At 47.0% G+C, this 13,494-nt stretch overlaps 1 protein-coding gene across 1 annotated transcript in view; it reads left to right on the top strand.

Annotated features, from left to right (window-relative positions):
* The first annotated feature begins 234 nt into the window (after positions 1-234).
* NUDT12 (nudix hydrolase 12) overlaps positions 235-13,494 on the top strand; it is a 212,932-nt gene continuing 199,672 nt past the window's right edge. Inside the window, exon 1 of the mRNA XM_078675455.1 lies at positions 235-435. The gene's annotated coding sequence lies outside the window, so the exon portion shown is untranslated. The remainder of the gene's footprint in view (positions 436-13,494) is intronic.

The following is a 13,494-nucleotide window of genomic DNA, read 5'->3' as shown; positions in this document are numbered from 1 at the left end:
GGCCACGCCCCTTATTAGCCTGCCCCCTCCCCTCTTTCTACCCTAGTTAAAGCACTGGGTACAATGTTCTTGTCTTCTTGAACGTGGCTGTGCCATTCCTCCTACCTGCTGTACATATTTATCTGGTAGGTTTTTTGTGAAAAGAAACGCGTTGAGAGTCCTCTCTCTGTTTCCTTCGTTTTAGATTCATTTCGTGCCGCAGTTCACTTCCGGGTTAGTCTTGCTCGTAGACCCGCCTCTAAAGCCTCACGTGATATGGGAGAGCTTTAGTCCCAATTGACAAGAGTTTAGGCTCAGTAAACATTGCCTGTCATTACTGTTGCAGCGAGCGATCCTACAACCGGCACCCGTTATACAAACTTCTACTTTGAATTTGGCTGCTGTGTAATCTGGACTTTATTTGCTACTTGTACATGACAAAGTGTACATTTCAAGGTAATTTCTTGCACTAGATTTCTTAATGTGTTATAAAATAGTCACAAGTAAGACGAGTTCAGTTTCTGTGCTTACTTCAAAGTGACACTTTTTCTGCCCTCCTGTTTATAACTGAAACATATTCTGTTGATTTGCAGTTACACCTGCCGAACACTATACGGTCAGCCTCTTTCAGTTTAAAGGTCATCGGGACGATATTGAGATGTTTTGAATGTATGCCATATTTTTCTTTCTTCCTTGTGTCTAGTTAAGTTTAATGAGGCGACTAATTACGCCTTTACAGTTTCTGTTGTAATGTAACACCACGTATTGTTTTTCTTTTTCGGCCGGACAGTTGTTTTTTATCGGCCATGGAACGTAAACTCCAGCAGTTCAGTAGGTTCTTCTGAGAAGATATCGCACTTTCGGTCGCAGGTTTGAAAGTAGTTCGTTATCCCTTTCTCCGACTGGCTTCGCGTGCCCTGACTTTTATCGCTAAATTACCGTTTTTTTCACAACAGTTTTTAGTTTACATGTGCCCCCGTATCTGCATGCTGAAGCTGTGTTCTGTCTGACGGTTTATTTTCAAACTTCTAGGTTTTTTTCCCACTAGCACTAGAGTTTACAAGTGTTGGTAACTTAAAAAAAAACTGAGCTGGTTAATAGTTTCACACCTAGCATTGCTTGTAGGGCGACCTCGTCACTGCGACTTTTGTTTCCAGCCCTGAAGTTTCACTTACAAACAGGGCAGAAGCTGAGGGTACACTCGGGTAGACGGCGTCCACCCACTTTTTACACAAAGTGGACCCTGTCGAGCCTGCCATAGGCTGGGTCCCACAAAACATATGGTAAACAGGGCTTTAAGTGGGCCGGGTCTCAAGGGGTCTGAGCACCGGCAGTTTTTTTCAGGGGGCCTCGAAACGGGTCTCTATCGGGCTCTGTTTTGTGCCCTAGCACAGGCGGTCCGTTTTTTCCCCGGACTGTAGTGACATACATGTGTGGATTGTGTGCGTGGTGAGCGTTGTAGAGGAAGGAAATTCTTTAAAGAGAGTCACTTTCTCTCTGGATTTCCCTTCTCTTTTTAAAACTCAGGAGCAGCAATATTGTCGTAATGTCACCAGGGCTTTAAGTTGAAGTATTTTCAATATTATATTCAAGCCACATAGTTTTTTTTTTTATTTCCGTAATTTTTTATTGTAGAAAAAATATATATTTATATGGATCATAACATATAAATGGGTGAAAAAAAGAGAAAAGAAGAAGGAAAACGCCCGCGGGGGGGGGGGTGAGGGGGGAGGGCGGAGGTGGACTTGTTCGTTCCCTGTCTTATTGGAGTTAGTCCAAATCCTGTCGTTCGAGCGCGGCTTGTCCTTCGGTTCCCCGTCCCCAGGTTGCGTTGATTGTCCTTCTCTGTCCCACACCCCAGCCGCAAGCGGAAGAGATAGATAGAGGAGATAGAAGAGGAGGAGCGTCGCTCTTTCCTGGTGTGCACCTTATCTGGAGGTCTGCTGCACGGCTGCTATTAGTGGGTGGCTGACATTGCTGCCTATGGTGGTTTGTGTGATGAGAGGTAATTGTCTAGTGACTCCCACATGCTTGACTGCCTGTGTGTTTTGGGTGAGTGTTTCGCTGTGATGGTGTCCGCCCCCCCTTAGGAAAGTGACCCAGTTGAGCCATGCTTTAGGTGTGGCTTTCCCTGTGTCTTTCCAATTGTATAGAACTGTTTTAACTGCTGCTGTCAGCAGAAGATCTGTGAGGTCGCGGTCTTCTTTGGTTGTTATTGAGGGGGATGTGAACCCCAGTGCCAGGCTGTGGAAGTCTAGTTGCATGGTGGCCCCTGTGATCTCGTTTATCAGTGTTTCTATTGTGTTCCAGAAGGTTCTAACTTTGGAGCAGTGGAAGAGTAGGTGTGCAAGGTCTCCCTTTTTCTTTGTTGCAGTTCCAGCAGCAATCGCTGTCGCGGATACCCATGGATGACAGGCGGGCGGGGGTCCAGTATGCCTTGTGTATGAGCCAGAATTTAGTCTGGTTTAGAGTTGCGGTCACCTTTCCCCTGGAGGTGGACCTCCATAGCTCCGCCCTTTCCTTCTCACTCAGTGCTCTACCCACTAGTGTGCCCCAGTAGGTGTTGACCTTATCGTTCAGTTTGGTGGATTTTGGGCATAGGGCTTTGTAGAGGTGTGCGACTTGGTGTCCTAATTTGTTGAGGTTAATGGCATATTGTATGAGAGATGGTGTTAGTCCGTTCAGGTTTGCCTTCCTTATGGCTACCTTAATCTTCAGGAAGTTGTACAACTCTATGCTCTCTAGATTGTGTTCAGCCTTGAGTGTGTCGAAGGTTGCGTTTGTGCCTTGTTTCAGTAGGTCGCTAGTCGTTGTGATGCTGTGTTTATACCATGGGTGCATGTTTAAAGTCTTGTCCCTGTATTTTATTGTGGGGTTGTACCATATGGATTCAAAACGTTTTTTTTATGCTTGTCCCCATTAGCTTGTCTATGCGTAGGAGAGCTTTCTTTGTGCTGCTTAGGATGGGGTTTTCTTTGATTGCTGGGTGGCGGGTGGCTGTAAGTAGGGCGATAGGGTTCATTCCTTTCAGTAGTTCGCTCTCCAGTGTTAGCCACGCCGGAGTATATTCTGTGCTTGGTGCGAGCCAGTATAGTCCCTGTCTTGCTATGCACGCTGTTTAGAATCTTCTGAAGTTCGTTATGTTTAGGCCTCCCTGGTCTTTTGTCAGCCTGAGCTTGTTTAGGCTTATTCTGGGCTTTTTCCCCCTCCACAGAAAGGTATTCAGCATTTTGTCTAGTCTCTTTTGGAAGTCTTCTGTATTTATCAATGGTAGCATGTTCAGCATGTAATTCACCATTGGTGTGAGCATCATTTTAATCGTTTCTACTCTGCCCCACCACGTGGTGAATTTGGGAGACCAGCCCTCCACTCTCTCCTTTATTTTGTGTAGTATGGCTTGTTCATTGTGTTATAGTGTAGATCTAAGATATCTTTCGAAGATGAGGCCTAGGTATTTGATGGGTTTCTGATGGCAAGTTAGGCCGGATGGCCTAGTACCGTCTTAGTGGTGTGAACGTTCAAAGGCTTACACTCGGATTTGTCCCTGTTTAGTTTATATCCCGAGACCTGGGCGTATTGCTCTATCGTTTCCATCAGTGCCTTGATTGATTTTTCTGGGTCCTCGGTGATTATTAGCACATCGTCTGCATATGCCGCTAGCTTGAAAGTTTCTCCCTCTACTGGTATACCCTTTATGTCTGTATTGGCTCTGATCATGTTTAGGAGGGGTTCTATCGCTAACAGGAACAGGGCTGGCGATAGTGGGCACCCTTGTCTGGTCCCCCTGCCTAGATGAAGTATATGTGAAGTCCCTCCGTTTAGTACAACTCGTGCTTTGGGGCATTGTAGAGGGCCAGCACCATCTTCCTATAGTTGGGTCCAAACCCGAATTTCAGCATGCACTGGTCCCGGAAGGGCCAGGACACTCTGTCGAAAGCTTTCTCAGCGTCAAGGGCTATCATGACCGCTGCGTTGCTGCTCTTGGAGGAGTGATTTATTATGTGGCATAGCAGTCTTGTGTTGTCATGGGACATTCTGTTCCTAAGGTACCCTACTTGTGAGCAGTGTATGAGCTTGGGTAGGTAAGCGTTTAATCTGGTTGCTAGAATTTTGGCGCAGATTTTACAGTCTACGTTGATAAGTGAGATTGGTCTGAAGTTCTTTGCTTCGTTTGTGTCTTTACCCTCCTTCGGTATTACTATTATGTTTGCTTCCGCCATGGTCGTGGTCATGCGTCCTTGCTGGACACATTTCGTGTATACCTCCTTCATTGTGGGTCTAAGAATGTGTAGGTACTGCTTGTAGAAGCCGGCCGTGAAGCCATCTGGTCCTGGTGCCTTGTTGTCCTTGAGACTCGCTGTGGCTCTCCCTATCTCATCCTCTGTTATGTTCAGTTCTAGGGTGTCTCGCTCCTTATCTGATAGCGTTGGTGTGGCTATACTTGCTAGGAGTTTTTTGCCCCCATCCCCCCGTAGGGTTTCATCCCTTGTGTAGAGTTCCTCGTAGAAGTCTTTGAAAACCTCCAGGATCTCTTTGTTTGCAGTCTGGGATTTGTTGTTCTTGTCTTTGATGGCCTCTATTGAATGCTGTTTCTGTTTCCCTTTGAGGTAGGATGCCAGGTTTTTCCCTGCTTTGTTTGCTGTACATAGGTTGATACCTTTGTATTTATTTATCCAGGTGCCTGCCCTCTCACTCAGGATTTTGTTTAGTTCGTATTTGCGTTTGGTTAGGTTTGTGAAGGTGTTCTTATCTTCAAGATTGGCTATGTGGCCGTTTTCTAGGTTTTTAATTTCTTTTTCCAGTTCGGCGATTTTTTTGTTCCTGTCTTTGTTTATCCTCCCTTTTATGCCCATGACTGTCCCTCTGATGGTGGCCTTTAAGGCATCCCATAGTAGGTCTCTGTCTGTCTCGGGGGTATCATTAATCGCCAGGTATTCTTTTATCGCTGTTTCGATCTCCGCCCTGGTTGAGGTGTCGCTAAGCAGATTGTCGTCAAAGCGCCATCTGCGGGTCGGCTTCTCATTGTGTTTCCCTGATAGGGTGAGGCTTATGTGTGAGTGATCTGAGATGCTCCGGGGGCCGATTTCCGTGCGGTCTATGAGGTGGGTGTGCGTGTCAGATATGAGGATGTGGTCTATCCTGCTGTAGGAGTTGTGAGAGGTCGAGTAGAAAGTGTACTCCCTGGCGTCTGGGTTTTGGAGACGCCATGGGTCCCTGAGGTTGAGTTTGCAGCAGAGGTTTTTCAGGATGTTCCCCTTGTGTGACTTATGGTTCTGTCTGTGCGGGTGCTTGTCAATGGCTGGGTCTAGGACCTGGTTCATATCTACTGCAACCACCAGGAGCTCTCCTAGTGGGAGGGTGTGTAGCTGTGCTCCTACCTTGTCCCAAAAGTCCCTGTCTTCGGTGTTGGGACCGTATATATTGGCCACGTGTATCGTTTCTCCGGCTCTCCTTAGACTCGTTACTAAAATTCTGCCTTCTGTGTCCGCCTGCGTGTTCACTAGTGTTAGCTTTGACTTCTTATTTGTGAAAGTGACCACCCCGTTCTTTTTGTTCTGTGCTGCTGACCCCCACACTTCGCCTATCCAGCTAGTCTTGAGGCGCTCAATATCCTCTGATTCTAATCTTGTTTCTTGCAATACGTAAATGTCGCTTTTGAGTTTCCTCGGGTATTCTAGTACTTTCCTTCTTTTCACTGGGCTGTTGAGGCCTTTGACGTTTAAGGATACTATCTTGATATCAGTTGAGAGGTTGGTATGCGGGTTGTGTGTCATCTGTAATGGCGTGTCTTTGGCGATCTGTGTGGCCTTGGAAACCGTGGAGCCCAGTGGCTACCTCTCCCTAGTCCTTGGCTAGTTTGTGGATTGTTGTGCTTGTGCCTGTGCTTGCTGCTCCTAGTTGAAAGTGTGGAAGAGTGAAAGATAGAGTGGTAGAGATAGAAAAGAAGAGTGACCCCATGTGTGTGCTCCCCGCCCCCCCTTACTTGCTGAGTGGGAGTGCGACGACAAAGTTCCTTTTGCTCCGCAACCTCCCTGAGGTAGAGTTTGTGCGTTGTCCATGGTAGAGTTCTGAATGAGGAAAAGAAAGAAAAAGCGTTGTTCTTGTTGGATTGGATGTTCTCGCTCTCATTTGGTCTTTCTCACTATTGAGGTAGATTCTTCCGAGCATATAAACGTTGCTGTTTTGGCGGCAGGCTTCTCTCTTAGTGACAACAGGCCAGGGATCAGCTGTGCTGCTACTTAGTGTACCGTCCGCGCGGTAGCCGTCACTTGGGAGAGTTGCTCGCCTGAGGTAGTCGTTTCGTTCTGCTGTTCTGGGTGGTCTTTACTCCGACTGGGCAGCAGTGTCCGGTGAGGCACTTCTTTTGGCTGCTCCCGGGGGTTTTGTATCCATCTCTTCCGTCGGTGGCTTTTGCATGTATCGTCTCAGGACTTCCGGGTTCTCAAATGTCATTGTTCCCAGTTTGTCTGTAATCCTGAAACGGGCCGGGCCTGCAAAACTGAAACTGATGCCCTTTTGCGCAGTGCCTCCCTGAGAGCTAGGAAGCGCTTCCTAGTCTCGACCGTTTGTTTTGAATAGTCTTGGGTCAGTACGATCTTGCTGCCCGCCCATGTCAGGTTCTGATTCTTCCTGGCAAAAGCGAAGATGGCATCTGTGTGGGATGCTCGCAGTGGGTTGCATATTATAGGTCTGGGACCCCTTCCCGTTGTTGGTTTCCCTGCCGGCACTCTGTACGCCTTTTGCACTTCAAACCTCCTGTCAAAACTTATGCCTGTTAGCTTGGGGATCATGTCTTCAAGCATGTTTGCACACGAGCCCGCTTTATCCTCCATTCCTTCTGGCACTCCTAGGATCCTCACATTGCCTCTTCTGGCTCTGTCATCCTGCTCCGCAAGTTGTCTTTGTATGGCTTTCGTGGCTTTTTGACATTCCGCTATTACTTTGGAGTTCTCTGCGGTTGCGTCCTCCACGGAGCTGATGCGGCCTACTGCTGCTTCCATTCTCATGTTGGTGCTATGCAGGTCGGCCCTTATTGCTGCCAGTTCAAGTTGCATGTTGTCTATCTTTAGTTTGGTTTCCTTAGCCACTGCGTTCCCTTCGCTAATCTTCCTGAGGATTGTCTCTAGGGTTGCTGTTTCGCCTTTTGTCTTCAAAGGGGAGTCCGGGGTCTCTTTCTTTGCTTTTTTCGGGTCCCCTGCTGTTTTGCCTTCGTTGTTAGCCATTGTTCCGATCCCTCTTCTCGATAAGATGCTGCCCAGGCGCCCTTCTTTTTGAGCGTAGGTTGGGTTGATCGTTGGGGTTGTCCTGGGGGGTGGTCCGCTGCGTAGGTTCTATACCTACTTGGTTCTCTAATGTGCCTTGTTCGTGTCTTGGCCTTTGGTCCTGCCAGCGTGTGCTTCGTCTCGTTCGCAGCCAGAGCCGGCTGCCCTTATCGAGTCGCTGGTCCTCCCTTTGCTTGGTTCTGGGCTATTTGCTCATGGCTCTGTAGGCTGTTTGTGGCGCTTGACTGTCCGACCTCTTGCTCTTGGGGGCTGGTTACTGGTGGGCCAGGGCGGCGTGCGACCGCAAGCGCGTGTTCGTGTGTTCGCTCGCCTTGGTCAATTGGCGCACCTCCCTCTCAGCGTGCCTCCAGTCCCTGCCCCTTGCACACCCCCCCTCCTTCGCTGGACTCTCCCGGGTTTGTTTTCTTCTCTGGTCGGGCCTACTTTGGCGTGCCCGTGCAGTGACCACTCTTTGCTTCCCTGCCTCCGCTCTGTCCCCTCTCGCCCTTCGCGTTTAGCTTGCTGTTTGCGCTGGGCTGCTTCCCTGTTTCCGGTAATGGCGGCGCCCATGCGCGAGGTTGGTTTCACTTTCGCTGGTCTTCACTCTGATGGTGTTTTCCTTCTCTGCCTCCGCGCTGTCCCCTCTCTCCCTTAGCGTTTAGCTTGCTTTTTGCGCTGGGTTGCTAAGCATGGAGGCGGCGCAAGGAGCTCCTCTCCGCGCTCCCTTACCCCCTTGGGCGTTCTCCACTTCCGGCGCTAGTTGTTTACTTGCTTCCCTGTTTCCGGTAATGGCGGCGCCCGTGCGCGAGGTTGGTTTCACTTTCGCCGGTCTTCCCTCTGATGGTGATTTTAATGCGCTGGTAGACCAACCGGCGGCTTGGGGCCCACGCTCTGCTCGGCGAGCCTTCCGGTGAGCTCTCCGCTCGCGCGCCTGCCACGTTGCTCCCCCGTTTCCAGTCGCTCTCCCTCCCCTCTGCCTCTCCTGTCTCCCACGCTCGTACTTGCCGGCTGTTGTGCTGTGGGAGCCCGCTGAGGGGTGGGGGGTGTTGGTACCTGGCTGGCCTCCTGTCCTTCTCTCCCCTTGTCTCTGTTCGGTGTCCGCAGTGGGGTCTCTTTTCTTTCTTTACTCGCTGACCGCCATTTTGTGGTCCGCTCGTCTTGCTGGGGTCCGGGGGCTTCGAGGTCAGGTCTCTCGGTTAGCACTGTTCCCTCTCCTGCGATTCTTCATTCCGCTTGTAGCCTTGCTCTTCCCATGTGCGAAACTTGTTCTTTTGGTCAGAACAAACTTGTTTGGCGGGTGGTTATGGCCATAGTTCGCCTCAGGGGTGCGGAGCGAGTGGACTCAGACGACCGTCCAAGCCACGCCCCCTACAAGCCACATAGTTGCTGCTTATTTTTCTTGTGCAGCTAGCAACCATTGACAAAGCCAATAGTCGTGAATTGTAGGTATGATGTGACTTGTATCATATATCTAGGCGCAATGACAGGAAAAGCAAAATACAAGTCGGGCGGCACACTGTGCTAAACACAGATTTTTAGCTTACGTGTTTGTAAGCCACGCCCTCAATTACATTGACCACGCCCCTTTGAGAGACCCCCCAGTTTTTTCATCCCACTTAAAGCCCTGAATGGTAAACGTGTGCCTGTGTCTTTTTTAGACACCGGTACACAATCAGAAGCAGTGTGCAGGCAAAAAGGTACTTATTAGGTTCCAGCCGGGCCCATCACAAAAGCTGAAGTTGAGGGGCCACTAGACCTCCTTTTGTTGGGGTATTTTGACTGGGATCTATGGGGAGCCTCAGACCTAGATGGAATGGGGGAAACAAAGGCACACACAGCTTATCACTTAACAGGTGCTTAAGAGAAGCTTACTTCTTGTTTATAAAAGGTGTGCATGCACTGTAAGGTTGTCAGATGTGTTGGTCTGTTCCAGTATTTACACATATATCAATTTAAATACCACTATTTTGTTTTTTTTCTTTTATGTTGCCTTTCATCCCATTGAAGGGTATCGGATCACTTTAAATCACACGTATACATTGGCAATAAATCATGTGTAAATCGATGTCCTACATAATACAGTGAGGGTTACAAGGTGTTGGTGCCACATGTATTTCGTATCTCACTGTGCTATATTAGAAGGATTAAAATTTATGAACTGCAAGTAACAAAAGGATCTGTGAGTACAAGTAATAACCCACTCATCCATTTAAATAAAATAAACATTTGTGTCTGTGTGTTACATAATGTGCTGGCAGGAGACATATTAACCCTTTATGCTACTATGAATCAAAACTGGAACCAGACAAAACACAGACCTCTCCAGCAAATACGTTAACATTCAGAGTTATTTTACCACTATTATTATTCCCTGATTTTTATTATTATTGTAATGCACTCATGATAGTCCTGCTAAACATATGGGTGATGCCTTTTAATATCTGGGTCACTTCCTGTGATGTCAGGGGTTGTGATGCCACTTCCTAAGATGCCACTTGTGATGTCTCGCACTGTGATGGCACGTGCCATGATGTCCCTTGCACACTGCCTAACTTAGTTAGTTGCCCCCCCCCCCCCACACACTTCTTGTTTTAGAACCTATGCCCTGGTTACAAATCAGTTTTTTCAGATGTTAGTCGAATTAGTTAAATGGTAGCAAAACAAGATAATACCCAGAGTACATTAGGCTGTCAAAAGTCTAAAACTGGAAGCAATGTTCATAAGGACCTGGATGGGAGTGGCCACTCTAAATGCACAAGGACACTTTGTATAGCTGGGCCACTTAGAAGCTGTGACCAATACATGTCCACATTACTTTACTTTTCACCCTTCAACAAATATGCAGTTTAAGGAAATACATGCTACTTACTATACATTGACAATTCTGTGTATGTTGCTGCACACAAAGCCAAAGGGTTAAAGCTTGTGTATACGGTCCAGAAACCACTGACCACTTGGGAACTGTGGTTCAAGGAGTACATTTCTAGGGATTCTATGGTGAGAGGCCAAAGAATGACTTCTGATAAGGAGCATACACTGAAACTAGTCTTCATGTGATTGGTTGACAATCAAATACCAATTTCTTTCAAATAAACAGGTTGCATTGCAGCCAAATGGCCATATGCCATTTATAGACGCCATCTTCCAGTCCTGATGAAACACAAAGTTCCTTTAAAATATAAGAAGCGAAGTCCTGTAGTATGTAGAAGCGTGGCTGAGAGTTGTGCTGTAGCCACTAAACCATGAATATTGAACTCCGTGTAAATAACTAGAAATACATTTATAGTATTGTTTCTCGTGTAGATATATAACAACTCTCCCAGATAGTTACAGTGGTGGTGTATCAGACCATGAACAATGGTATATAACGAAGTGATGTAGGCTAAGATTAAATAAATGCTTTTGGTTTGTATGCTCTAGCTCTGGGTATTGATTAGGGAATAGGTTAATTGAGCCCTTTAACGATGCACTTGATCAAGATGTCTGTAAGAAACAGGCCTATTGGGCTGTGTTCCACAGTCCTTTTCATGGAAGTTAACTGGTTTTCCTAAAAGTTCTTGGTTCACATTTAGTGTTTTAGCTGAAGCTGTTAACAATGCCCAACTTTTCCGAGGATTGCCTATGTATGAGAGCTCAAGGATAGGATTGAAGTAGTGGAGATAACTAGGTAAAGGAAAGCACACAAAGTTCTTGCAACCGAAAAGATTTCCATCAGTGAGATTTCATCACTTATTGACAGCAGGATTTGATAAGAATGCTTCAGACCTACACAGAGTGCTGGAGAGTATAGGCCCTTGCTTTTGACGATGGATAGAACTCCTTTATAGTCAACCAATGGCAAGGGTAAAAGTAACTGGTACTCTTATCGGACTCCTTCCGGCTGGAGAGGGGCACAGAGCAGTGCTGTCTGTTATCCCAATGTTATTTGCGTTTTCGCTGGAGCTCCTGGCCTGCTGGATATGGGAAGGCCCATTGATTTGGGGACTGGGTGGGGAACAAGACTGTGTGGACAGAATATCGCTATATGCACGATATCCCTTGTATGCGTCACGCCCTAGTGAAACCATCTTTAGGCTCCTACACATTTTCCAAATCTTTGGCTTGCTCTCAGAATATACTATTTACTGGAATAAAATACTCATTTTACCCAATGACGGGTTGGCCCTGGGAGGTGCAGTACAGAGAGAACATACCGATAGCTCTAGAGGGCTTTAACTATTTAGGGATATACATGACAGACAACGAGGATTTCTTCCTGTCAACAAATCTACACCCTATATTGGACAGTTTTAGGACCAAGGTTCTGCATTTGAGTACGTTGCCCCTGTCTATGCCATGGCTCAATGTTCATATTGATCAGTCTGCCCAAACTCCTATATGCGTTTCAAAACATCCTTTATAGGATCCTTCCTGAATTCTTTAGAACATTGGAGGCTGAAATCAGATTGCTCCTGTGGGGTGTGTAGGGGGGGGTGCATATAGTATTTCTCAAACCCACGAGGGGAACTCACAATGGACAGTTAAGGCATTAGTAATTTAGGAGACTGATCCAGTGGGAGTACCAGGTGGCAGGGACTGAGGTCTTACCTACCTCCAGATTCGATATGCTCCATCGATTCACATAGCAGTGGGAGAGGAGATAGCAGAAGTGTCCCTGCTAGAAGACTACCTCTTATCCCCTGACCTAGGCCATCTCGATGAGCTGTAGGAAACTACTCAGCAAATCTCTGAATGTCCTGAAAAAGTTAGAGTGGCTGGGAACGGGACCTAAGGAACATTGATGAGGGGGAGGAGGCACTCTGCGCCCACCGAGATATAGCGATACGGTTTGGGTTTTCGCTCAGTCTAGCTGTGTATTCTGCCTAGATCTTTCTATACAAAATCTAGGTTGGTCAAGATGGGGAAAGAGACTCGGCTCTCTGTGCCAAGGAATGCAGCCGACCCGGACCCTTTATCCACACCGGTAGGACGGCCCGGTGTTATTTGGCTACCGCAGGGGAGGTAGCATGGGTGTGCCTGTGGCGCCTTACCAGTATCCAAGCTGAATTATCCCCCAGGGAAAATGGAATATGGTCAAGAAATTGGTATTTGATACAGCTCTAGACTTGATCTCATGGAAAAACAACATAGTATGCTGTATGTTGGCCGAAGAGGAGATTCTGCCCTAAAATGTGAGGCAAAAATATGGCAGCAATAGCAAACCTACAGGAGTCTGTAAAGGCTGGCCTGTGTCCAGGATGGGAAGGGGGCAGAAAGGCTGGTGGAAAAAGAAGATTCAAAGCTATGCGAAAACCAAGGTACTTTGAACTACATGCTATACTGTATTACAATTCTGTACTATTGGCGATTGTAAATGTAGTATACTTGTAAAGCGCACAGCTGCCCCAGCAACGGGGCGTCCCGGCGCTGTATAACTCTGGGGAACCCGTCCTGGCTTTCCCTGTGGGATGGTCCCTTACTGGGAGTCCCCAAGGTGGAGCCAGGCATCCCCGGAATTGGTGGGGCCATTGTGGAGATTAGGCAAGCTAATGCCCAGAGTTGCCGAGTGTAACCCCTGATTAGAGTAAGCACCGAAGCGAGAATTATCGAGTCCGCTTACCAAGGTCCACGACCCTGCCGCGTCGGGAATTGAACCCTGGTCCCGGGCTGACTTCTGCTCTCAGGCCTGCCGCCTCTAACCAGTGAGCCACACTACTCCATTGTGAATTGTAAAATTAAAAACGTGCTATAAAACATTGCTTTAAACAAAAAAAGAATGCTTCAAATCGGCGGTCTCCAACCTTTTCTGTAGTGAGACCTACTAGGGCTCAAGGAAAGTCTTGCCTATCATTTTTTATCACTGTAAAATGCTGATGATATGTATTAACATTACACTGTGACCACCCTAAGCACGATTATCAGTTGTAACCACTCAAACAATCCAGGTGAAGTTATCAGCAGAATGCTAGAAAAATGTTTATAAATATTAAAAGCCTCCACCGGAGTAATCACGTAACATTCAAATCACCACATGCCATGTGCCACAAAGGGCATAACCACAGCAGGAAATCTCCTCAAATCAATTTGAATTATCATTTGGCTAACAACTTTTAATGTGTTTTAGAATTGCAATATTTTGTCTTCATTAGCATATTCGTTTTTGAAAATACACATATTTTTCTATCAAGTACAACTTTCCACTGTGAACAATCATAACCTTTCTGAAAAAACAGAATTGTTTTCTTTAAAAATCAAATCAGTTAGAAGAATATTG

Source organism: Lissotriton helveticus, chromosome 2_1 (genome assembly GCF_964261635.1).
Source record: "Lissotriton helveticus chromosome 2_1, aLisHel1.1, whole genome shotgun sequence".
Lineage (NCBI taxonomy): Eukaryota > Metazoa > Chordata > Amphibia > Caudata > Salamandridae > Lissotriton > Lissotriton helveticus.
This window is presented reverse-complemented; position numbering and strand designations above follow the sequence as displayed.